At 45.0% G+C, this 11487-nt stretch overlaps 1 non-coding gene across 1 annotated transcript; it reads right to left on the reverse strand.

The window, feature by feature from the left end:
- Window positions 1-11183: 11183 nt before the first annotated feature.
- TRNAW-CCA (transfer RNA tryptophan (anticodon CCA)) lies at window positions 11184-11255 on the reverse strand. Its single transcript has one exon. It is a non-coding gene; the product is annotated as a tRNA-Trp (tRNA).
- Window positions 11256-11487: the final 232 nt, after the last annotated feature.

Here is an 11487-nt window from a genome sequence, read left to right on the forward strand (position 1 = left end):
GCATGCGGGCTTCAGTAGTTGCAGTACGCGGGCTCAGTAATTGTGGCTCACGTGTTCTATAGCACAGGCTCAGTAGTTGTGGCACACAGGCTTACCTGCTCCGCAGCATGTGGCAGGCGGATTCTTAACCACTGCGCCACCAGGGAAGCCCATCTTTACATTCTATTATGTGTTCTGTAAAGACAGTTGAATTTGGTATGCAGTTCTAAAATAGCAATGTGTTTGTAAATCTTGTTATATGCCTGATAATCACCTTGATTCCTTCTTCCATTGATTGCTCTTATTTTGGTCATTTAGGTTGGAGTTGTATTTGTTGTTCTAACTAATGCGATTTCCTCCTATGCCCTGTGTGTTCATCCCTTGGCAGTTTTAGACATTGAAGATATAGTCTTTCACTCTTTTTTTTTTTTTTTTTTGCCGTACGCGGGCCTCTCACTGTTGTGGCCTCTCCCGTTGCGCAGCACAGGCTCCGGACGTGCAGGCTCAGCGGCCATGGCTCACAGGCCCAGCCGCTTCGTGGCATGTGGGGTCTTCCCGGACCGGGGAATGAACCCGTGTCCCCTGCATCGGCAGGCGGACTCTCAACCACTGCGCCACCAGGGAAGCCCCAGTCTTTCACTCTTTAAATTTTGGCTGTCACGGGCTTTACAGAATAGAAGGCTGCAATTCTAAAAGAAATACATTTGTTAATTTTCGACACAATATATTTTGCTTGTTACTGATACATTTAAATTGTTCTTGTGACTTCCCTGGCAGTCCAGTGGTTAAGACTCCGTGCTTCCAACACAGGGAACACAGGTTCAATCCCACATGCTTCATGGCACGGCCAAAAAAAAGTTTAAAAAAAATTATTCTTGCCTGTTTCACAAAAATATGCTCCTAATTTATCTTCTATTGGTTTCCTTATTTCTTTTACTCTTTGATACTTAACAGTTCTTTAAAATTTAAATGTCTGTGGATTTTCTAGGATATTTAAAATTTTCTAATTTAGTTTTGCTTTATTTAGAGAATATATTCTATACTGCTTCAAGTTTAAAGCTTACTGAAAATTATTTTATGTCCCTAGCATTTGGTTTATCTTGGAGGAATGTACCATGTGTACCTGAAAAGAATGTGTATTCTGCTATAGACTGGAGTAATGTTTTATACATATCTACTGAATCAAGTTAGCTGATGATATTGGTCATGTCTTGTATATCCTTACGGTTTTCCTGCCTATTCTATTAATTATTGAAAGAATTTTGAAAGCCTGTTCTCAGGTACAAATACATTTAGCATATTCATTCATTCATTCATTCATTCATTCATTTGTGGCAGCACCACATGGCTTGTGGGATCTTTGTTCCCTGACCAGGGATAGAACCTGTGCCGCCTGCAGTAGAAGCACGGAGTCCTAACCATTGGAGCACCAGGTAATTCCCCATTTAGCATTTTAAAATCTTCTTGATTTAAATTACTTGTTTAATTAGATGTCCCTATGTTATCTTTGGTAATGTTATTTTTCCTAAAGTTGACATTTTCTTATATTAATATAACCTCTCCAACCCTCTTTTTAAAATAAATTTATTTCTTTATTTATTTTTAGCTGCGTTGGGTCTTTGTTGCTGCATGCGGGCTTTCTCTAGTTGCAGTGAGCAGGGGCTACTCTTCGTTGCAGTGTGCAGGCTTCCCATTGCGGTGGCCTTTCGTTGCGGAGCACAGGCTCTAGGTGCGTGGGCTTCAGTAGTTGTGGTTCACAGGCTCTACAGCTCAGGCTCAGTACTTGTGGCGCATGGTCGTAGTTGCTCCGTGGCATATGGGATCTTCCCGGACCAAGGCTCAAACCCATGTCCCCTGCATTGACAGGCAGATTCTTAACCACTGCACCACCAGGGAAGTCCACCTCTCCAACCTTCTTATGGTTAATATTCATGTCTTATTTCATTCCATTCCTTTTAGCATATACTTATGTTTGTAATTAAGGATCATCTGTTATAGGTTGCATGGAGTTTGCCCATGCATTTAATACAGTCTGACAATCTCTCCCTATAATTTAAATATATGAGATATTTAAAGCAATAAAACTGAAAAAGAATTGTGGGTACAAATGTATAACTTACTCGCTTTTATCTTCTTAGAAAGGGATAAATCAGACAAAGAATAAGCATATAAATGATATTAAAAATATAACATTCAGGGCTTCCCTGGTGGCACAGTGGTTGAGAATCTGCCTGCCAATGCAGGGGACACGGGTTCGAACCCTGGTCTGGGAAGATCCCACATGCCACGGAGCAACTGGGCCCGTGAGCCGCAATTACTGAACCTAAGCGTCTGGAGCCTGTGCTCCGCAACAAGAGAGGCCGCAATAGTGAGAGGCCCGCGCACCGCGATGAAGAGTGACCCCTGATTGCCACAACTAGAGAAAGCCCTCGCACAGAAACGAAGACCCAACACAGCCATAAATAAATAAATAAATAAATTTAAAAATTCACGACATATGTCAATATTTAAAAAAATAATAATACTATAACATTCAGAAGATACACATTCATCTTGATTTTACACTGTTGAACATTTGAAAAATTACATTCACAAAGGGAAAAATGAAGCCACAACACAGATCTCAAGTTTTATGAATTCTCTATGAATATATGCATATTTGTTTACTAGAGCAGTGTAATAATATGATTTATAACAATAAATACGTATTTGGTCTTTTAATTTTTAAAATAAATTTATTTGGCTACGTTGGGACTTTGTTGCTGCGCGTGGGCTTTCTCTAGTTGCAGCAAGTGGGGGTTACTCTTTGTTGTGGTGCACGGACTTCTCAATGCAGTGGCTTCTCTTGTTGTGGAGCACGGGCTTTAGTAGTTGTGGCTCACGGGCTCTAGAGCACAGGCTCAGTAGTTGTAGCGCACGGGCTTGGTTGCTCCGCGGCATGTGGGATCTTCCCGGACCAGGGCTCGAACCCGTGTCCCCTGCACTGGCAGACGGATTCTTAACCACTGTGCCACTAGGGAAGCTCCCGTATTTGGTCTTTGTCCAGGTTTGGGGCACAGAACTCCTAAAACCTTAGGTATTTCCTAAGTGAGAAGAGCAATAAAAATGCCCTTATGAGGTTACTTTGGGAAAGGACAAAAGGATGGTGGGGCTGGTTTCCAGGAGAACCAACCACATGATTAGAGGGTTGGAACTTTCAGTCCTACCCCCTGACCTCTGAGGGGGTAGAGCAGTCAGAGACTGAGTTCAATCGCCAATGGTCAAGGATGTAATCAATCATGCCTGTGAAATGAAGCCTCCATAAAATCCCAAAAGAATAGGGTTCAGAGAGCTTCCAAGTTGACGAACACATGGAGATGCAGGAAGAGCAATGTGCATGGGAACTCTGCACCCTTTCCCCATACCTTTCCCTGTATGCATCTCTTCCATGTGGCTGTTCTTGGGTTATATCTTTTTATAATAAACTGGTAATCTAGTTAGTAAAATGTTTCTCTGAGTTCTGTGAGCCACTATAAGAAAATTGATTGAACCCGAAAAGGAGGCTGTTGGAACCTCCAATCAGTTCAGAAACCCAGGTGAAAACATGGACTTAATGACTGGCGTCTGAAAGGGTGTGTGTGGGGTGGGGGGAGTCTTATGGGACTGAGACCTTAACCTGTGGGATCTGATGCTATCTCTGCATAAACAGTGTCAGAATTGACTTGAATTATAGGACACTCAGCTGGCGTGAGAGAATTGCTTATTGGTGTAAGAAAACCCACCCACACACAATAGAATTGGTGAGACCATAATCTTTAGCAGCCTTTCTCAAATGGGGTTCCATGAGAGAATCTGTGCCCACAGAAAATGATTTCAGTGGATACTGTCTTAAATACCCGAAGGGAAGTACATGCCTAGGACCAGTCTAAATGCATAGAAGAATAATCAGTTCACTACCTACAATGGATTCCTTGGGAAACTAATGCTTAATTCTCTCATAAAATCAATTGGATAGAGTATACAAAGGGAGAATAATATAGGAATTTCAATAACACAAACTATCTTTCCTGGCTGTTTTGTAGCTCACGAAGAAGATCAGAATAATATCACCCCAAAATATGCCTCTTTGACATAAAAATTATTTTGAGCTGAAGGCAGTGAGAAACAGCAAACACAGAAAAAGCTCCGCCTTTTCTACCTAAAGGCAAGATATAAATTCTCCTATTATTGGAGACAGATTATCAGCCCAGAGACTGGCACCAATGGAATCTGCAATCAAACCACACAATATTAGCTTCCTCCTCCATATTTACCTTCTCGGTTTGCTGCCCTTGGAAGCCTAAAACTGCTTTTCTTCGTTCTGTCATTTGTCTACAAATTTACTCTTCTTTGTCGAAGATACTAATATAAACTAGAATTCTAAGTCACCAATTCCAGTTACTTTTGGTTTAGGTTTCTCCCATGTGTTGTGTGCCGCACATATTAATATACTGTTTTCTCATTAGTCTGTTTCTTTTCTTAAGGAGACCCAGCTGAAAACCTAAGATTGGCAGACACAGAGTTTTGCCTCTCCTACACTACTTAAAATTACAAATAGTATACAGAAGTGTGGGCAGAAACATTTCCTGTGTCGGGACAACTTGTTAGAGGAATTCTTTGGTAGGAACTTCCTGTGAGGCAAGAAGCCTGTCCTCCTTGGAACATTTAGTCAAGAACAAGGAGACGGACTTCCCTCGTAGTCCAGTGGCTAAGACTCTGTGCTCCCAATGCAGGGGGCCCGGGTTCGATCCCTGGTCAGGGAACTATATCCCACAAGCCGCAACGAAGATCGAAGATCCCGCAACAACTAAGACCCGGAACAACCAAATAAATAAATAACAAAGACTAAAACACAAGGAGGCACCCCAATGTTCACTGCAGCACTATTCACAATAGTCAGGACATGGAAGCAACCTAAATGTTCATAAACAGAGGAATGGATAAAGCTGTGGTACATATATACAATGCATTACTCAGCCATAAAACGGAACGAAACTGGGTTATTTGTAGAGATGTGGATGGACCTAGAGACTGTCATACAGAGTGAAGTAAGTCAGAAAGAGAAAAACAAATATTGTATATTAACGTATATATGTGGAATCTAGAAAAATGGTATAGATGATCTTATTTGCAAAGCAGAAATAGAGACACAGACTTTGAGAACAAACGTATGGACACCAAGGAGGGAAAGGGGGTGGTGGTGGGATGAATTGGGAGATTGGAATTGACATATATACACTATCGATACTATGTATAAAAGAGATAACTAATGAGAACCTGCTGTATAGCTCAGGGAACTCTACTCAGTGCTCTGCAGTGACTTAAATGGGAAGGAAATCCAAAAAAGGGGTGACATATGTCTACATATAGCTGATTCACTTTGCTGTACAGTAGAAACTAACACAACATTGTAAAGCAACTACCCTCCAATAAAAATTAAACACACACACACACACAGAGGCTGGGACAATCTATCATATGGCATTTGAGGGATTTTGTGGCTTTGGCAAGACTGAGTAAAGTGGAATCACTCCTGGCACTGGAGGAGCTTTTCAGTGTGTGTTTCTCTTAGAACAGGTTGTTCAAAAGCAAGGGTAACTGTCATCAGGCAGCTATTTTACGACACCCCATCTTCTTCTGCCAGGCCAGGTTCCTTGTGCCCTACAAAGCATTCTCCTCATGCAGACACTGGATAAACAGAATGCCCCTCCTTTGTGGAGGGAAGTCTCAGAAATGCCCACCCTTCCCCCCCCACCTCCATCCACAGCCCTCCCCTCTCACCCCAAGGACCATTTGAAATAACATACTTAAGATTGCTACCCATGGGACCTCCCTGGTGGCGCAGTGGTTAAGAATCATCCTGCCAATGCAGGGGACACATGTTCAATCCCTGGTCTGGGAAGAGCCCACATGCTGCGGTGCAACTAAGCCCGTGAGCCACAACTACTGAGCCTGCACGCTAGAGCCCACGAGCCACAACTACTGAGCCCACGAGCCACAACTACTGAAGCTGTGCGCCTAAAGCCTGTGCTGCGCAACAAGAGAAGCCACCACAGTGAGAAGCCTGCGCACCGCGACAAAGAGTAGCCCCCACTCGCCACAACCAGAGAAAGCCCATGCGCAGCAACGAAGACCCAACGCAGGCACAAATTTTAAAAATAAATAAATTTATATATAAAAACAAAGGATTGCTACCCCTAAATCTGATCTCCAGGCCTTGACCTAGTCCAGACCACCCTCTACACCCTGTGGGCATCTCCAATCCAGCCCCTTCTCCAGAACGCCAGACCTTCCAGTCCAGCTGCTCATGTGACACCTCCACTCTGGGATATCTCAGAATCAACCATGTCCACTCTGAAACCTGCTCCCTAGTTTCACTTCCTGATTTCCATTTTCAAAATGTCCATGAAAACAAAAACGAAAAAATTTAAAACTTGTTTTTTCACTTACTATCAATCACAGCCTCATCTGATGCAGGAGGAAATGTTGTTGTTGGTATCTTTAAAATATATCCAGAACCTGATCACTTCTTCTCCCTCTCCTGGCTCTCGAGTCCATCCACCGTCAAAACATTTCTTGAAGCCGCTGCAGTAGCGTCTTTACCAATCTCCACGCATCCATCCTCACATTCCCTGCCCCAACCTAATCTGTTTCGCCCAGCGCAAAATGTGGGATAGTTTTAAAATCTCCACTCAGATCAAGTACTCCTTCTATTCGAAACTCTTATGGCTCCCAGAGCCCTCAGAATGAAAGTACAACTCCTCAACCCAGGTGTGACTCCTCACATCCTGCTCGGTGCTGACACGACACGGATCCCCGATCTCCCCAATGCCTCTGGCTCAGTTCGACTTCCAAGCCTTTGCACCTGTCGGTCCCTCTGCCTGACCCCCTCTCACACGCACAATCACACTGTCAGAAACAGGGACCCCACAATCCCGGACACCGGGCCTGGGCTGCAGGCACGGGAGCAGGCGCCCCGCACTCGGGGCTTTAGTGTCTGGTGCGGTGAGGGCGCTGAGGGCCCGGAGGAGGAGCGTGTACCTGAGGGGGTTCCCTCAGCGCGGCCGCCGCCATCGGGGTCTGTGGGCGGAGTGCGCCGGGAGAGGCAGGCATCCGGATTGAGGAGCTGGATACCGCGGTCCCAAGCCCTGCCCCGGCGGCAGGGTCAACGCAGGCGTCGCCACCGCCGAACTTTGTCTCGCCTCCGAGCGGCGGGGACAACGCCTACTCACGCGTCTTCCCGATTCCTCCACCCTCGGTCCAGACCAAGAATTCAAGAGCCCCCTAGCGCTTAGATCCTCACAAGAACCGACAAAACGTCTGGCTGCGCCTAAGATGCCGGAAGTCCCGCTCCGACGTCTTCCGCACGCACGGAAACGCCCCTCTCCCGGGCCTTCATTGGACGTGTGGCGCAGAGCCTTCTGGGTAATGTAGGTCTTGGTGAACCATCGGCCTAGGCACAGGTTCAGGTTCAGGGCCTGGGCCTGAGCTCCTGGGGAAAGGCTGGGTACCACAAAAGGGGTTTTTAAGTGGTACACCTAATTCCCGAGGATGGGGCGAGGCTTAGCTCCTCTTCAAGGGCCCGCACGCAGATTCCGTGGATTGCTGTCTGCACTAATTAAATAAATGTTTGGAGTCATATTATTTCAGATAGTCTGGAAAGCTGCAAAACCAAAAGGACACACCACACCAAGTTTCTTTCATCCATTCATACCTGGGAGCTAGTAACCATTACCTTGTTGCCTTTTAAATACATTCTGGGGACTTTCCTGGTGGTCCAGTGGGTAAGACTCCATGCTCCCAACGCAGGGGCCCTGTGTTGCATCCCTGGTTGGGGAACTAGATCCCACATGCATGCCACAACTAAAGATCCCGCATGCTGCAACTAAGACCTCGTGCAGCCAAAACAAATAAATGAATGTTTTTTTTTGTTTTTGTTTTTTTTTTTTTTTTTGCGTTACGCAGGCCTCTCACTGCTGTGGCCTCTCCCGTTGCGGAGCGCAGGCTCAGCGGCCATGGCTCACGGGCCCAGCCGCTCCACGGCATGTGGGATCTTCCCGGACCGGGGCACGAACCTGTGTCCCCTGCGTCAGCAGGCGGACTCTCAACCACTGCGCCACCAGGGAAGCCCAATGAATGTATTTTTAATGTTAAAAAATAATACATTTGGACTGAAGCTTTAGGTTCAGTGTTGTTACTTTCAGTTCTTGTTAGGGACAAAAGAGGAAATATTCCAGACAGGGCCATGGAGTGGAAGAAGAGAGAGGGATGTTGAGGTACTCTGGAGCCAGTAGATAGATTTCCTCAGAAAACTTTTCTTCTGCCTGTATAATCAGTGATTGTATTCATCCCAGGAAGTAGCACTTTTTTCCAGGTAATATTTCTTACTTGGTATACTGAGACGGGCTGGGACCTGGGACCCTTCGCTGCAGTGATGAAGTTCTTGCACCTGGACACACCTCTCCTCAAGCAACAAAATACGAAGAAACTGTATGGGACTGAAAATAACTGCGTGCACGTGCGGTTGGGGCAAATTCTGGAAACAAAAGATACAAAGAGACGAAAAAAACCCAACTGCCGTTTTTGAAGGGCCTGGAGCAAAAACAGGGTGTTGGGAGCAAGAGCAGGGTGCTGTGCAAGCCCCCCTGCATACAGCACCACATAAGGTGTGGGCAAAACACCTAAGCTGCCCCTCCAGCCAGACCCCTGGACAGACCCCTTCCCTCACCCCATATAAGGAACAAGCTTGCTCCCCCTTGGGGATCCGGCAAGCAAGGGAACTTGTTGTTTGTTCTCACTGCCCCCTGCTGCAGCAGGGGCCTCAATAAAGCCTTGCCTGAATTTCTTGTCTGGCCTCTAGTCAATTTCTATTTATTGGGGAAGGCCAAGAACCCCGGTCTGTAACAATACCACCATATATAGAATTGCTTTTAACATCTGAGACCTCTTAGAAAAGAAGTGCTACCATTTGAATGCTATTTCCTGCCTGAACAGTGACCATCATCGGTCACATTGGGAGCATGAGCCCAAAATGGGTCATATGATACCTGAGATAAATGTTTGGGACACCATGAGGTCATCTCCTTGCTGTGACGTGATCACCAGGGGTGTGCACCAGGGATCTGCACAGGGAGTTGACATTATCAGTGAAAAAATTCCCGAGAGTTACTGATAATGATTCTGCAGCTATTTGAAGAGAGGGGAGAAAATAGCTCTGAGGAAACAGTTACAATAGCTGTAAAAAGGTAATTTTGAGCCTGAGTACTGAAGTATGAGAACTGAGAGAATGAAGCTGAGCAGATAAAGGGTTTATTCATGAGGCAGCCGAACAAGGAGGCAGAACAAATCGCAAATCCATCTCCCTGAAGGTGAGAGGCTCTGAATACTTATGGGATAAACCTGAAGTGTGGGGAACATGGGGGAAGGTGATTAGAGATAAGAAAAAGGTGAAGTAATCATGGTTTTGCACAACAAAGCTACATGCTTCTCCATGATACCCATGTTCAGAAAATGGCGACGTTAGCATGTTCTAAGGGTGGAGTCTTTAGCCCTCTGATGTCAAATGGTAACTGATTGGATAACTCGTGCGTGCCCAGTTGAAGAGTTTGTTGTCCCAATCAGTCTTGACTGGCTCAAGCTTGAACTGGACCCAGCTGACTCCAAGTTTGTGAAAAAAATCTCCGGCAAACATCTTAATTGTTTAGGCCGTGTGATGCTTGGACGACATTCAAGTTTTTATAGAAACAACTGAAGCAAATTTGATCAGTGAAGGCATTTTACAATTCAGTATTTATTAAGCAAGTTATACTCTTTTTTTTAAAGTCTTTATTGAATTTATTACAATATTGCTTCTGTTTTATGTTTTGGTTTTTGGCCGCAAAGCATGTGGGATCTTAGCTCCCCGACCAGGGATGGAACCCGCACCCCCTGCATTGGAAGGCAAAGTCTTAACCGCTGGACTGCCAGGGAAGTCCCAGCAAGTTATACTTTAATGGATCTAACTGACGACTCCTCTCAGTTTCGATAGTAGCTATGTGTTTTGTGCAGGTTTCAGCCTATTGATAACCAATGTCTCCCTTGCCTGTATTGACAGTGACTGTGTCCTACTCAACAAGAAACACTGTTTAATCCATATTACATATCTTACTCCACAATATTCCTCTGCCCTAATCATCCCAGGGCCAGGCTCCAGGCAACTAGAGATCACCCCTGTGCCCTAAATCTCACCTGAGTTATTCAAGTACCCAATCTTAAACTGTTTACTCTGCCCTTGCCTTCCTTTGCCTTGAAACCCCATAAAGGATCTGGCGTAGACCTTCCCCTCCCTCATTTCTTCTGCCTCCTGACAACTCTGGTGTTTTTCCCTGGGTGAAATATGGCACTGGGTGGCATATGGTAACAACTCCTCTCTGGACACTGAGCAAAATAAACTTCCTTCCAAGCCTCATTCTCCCTTACTTTTGTGGCCACAGCGACATTACTGTACCATAGCCAGCATTTCTATTTTTAGAACAAGTGTCCTCATGGAGAGAATGGTTTAGTTTGGGACAGGAGGAGACCCCCATGATGCTCAGGGTTTACTAGCAACACTATCTGAGGTCAAAAGTTCATGAATAACAGAAGTAAAACCAATGAATCACCAAAGCAGTAATTTGTGAAAGTTTATTGTACACACACCAAAAAGTATGCAAACGAGGAACACTCATACCAAAATGTAGTATGAGAAGCAGGGGTATATTGTTACAAAGCAACTTAGATAATGAGAAAGCAGGGACTGTTTATTCGTCTTATTGATTGCTTATGGTATTAGAATTTTCTTAAATGATAGGAAATTGGTCAGTAGTTACCTCACACCAACCTTGAGAAACAGTTCAAGTTTTGCTTATAATTTCTGAAGGCATAAGCCAGAAATGACCCAGGACAAATTAGTCTTGCAAAATAAGCTAAATTAAGCGCTGTTTTTGTAAGATTAAACTGGTTTTGTCTGCTCGCGGAATTTTCAAGGCTCGTCTCTGTTTTTTTATTTTAACACTGGGAAAGCTCTACCTTTTGCTGGCAGTCATGGGCACTAATTTGGATTGTTTTTGGTTTTGGTTTTGGTTTAATATTTAGTATTTTTTTTTGGCTGTGCCGGGTCTTAGTTGTGGCCTGCAGGCTTCTTAGTTTTGGCATGACGCGGGATCTAGTTCCCTGACCAGGGATCGAACCTGGGCCTCCTGCATTGGGAGCTTGGAGTCTTACCACTGGACCACCAGGGAAGTCCTGTGGGCGATACTTTGTGAGGCTCTGCATTGTCTGTTCCAAGAGTGACTTTATCTTCCTACCCTAAATTCCTGGGCCTGTGACAACTCTGCAGGACCTGGCCCCTGTCAAAGCTTGGCAGGGGTAAGGGGATGAATAGTCAATGCTATCTCTCCCCATCATGCAAGTCTGCCTGGACAAACTGACTAATTATTTATAAAGGCTCCCTGGAGTAGCAGAAGCTGACAC

Source organism: Phocoena phocoena, chromosome 20, assembly GCF_963924675.1.
Source record: "Phocoena phocoena chromosome 20, mPhoPho1.1, whole genome shotgun sequence".
Lineage (NCBI taxonomy): Eukaryota > Metazoa > Chordata > Mammalia > Artiodactyla > Phocoenidae > Phocoena > Phocoena phocoena.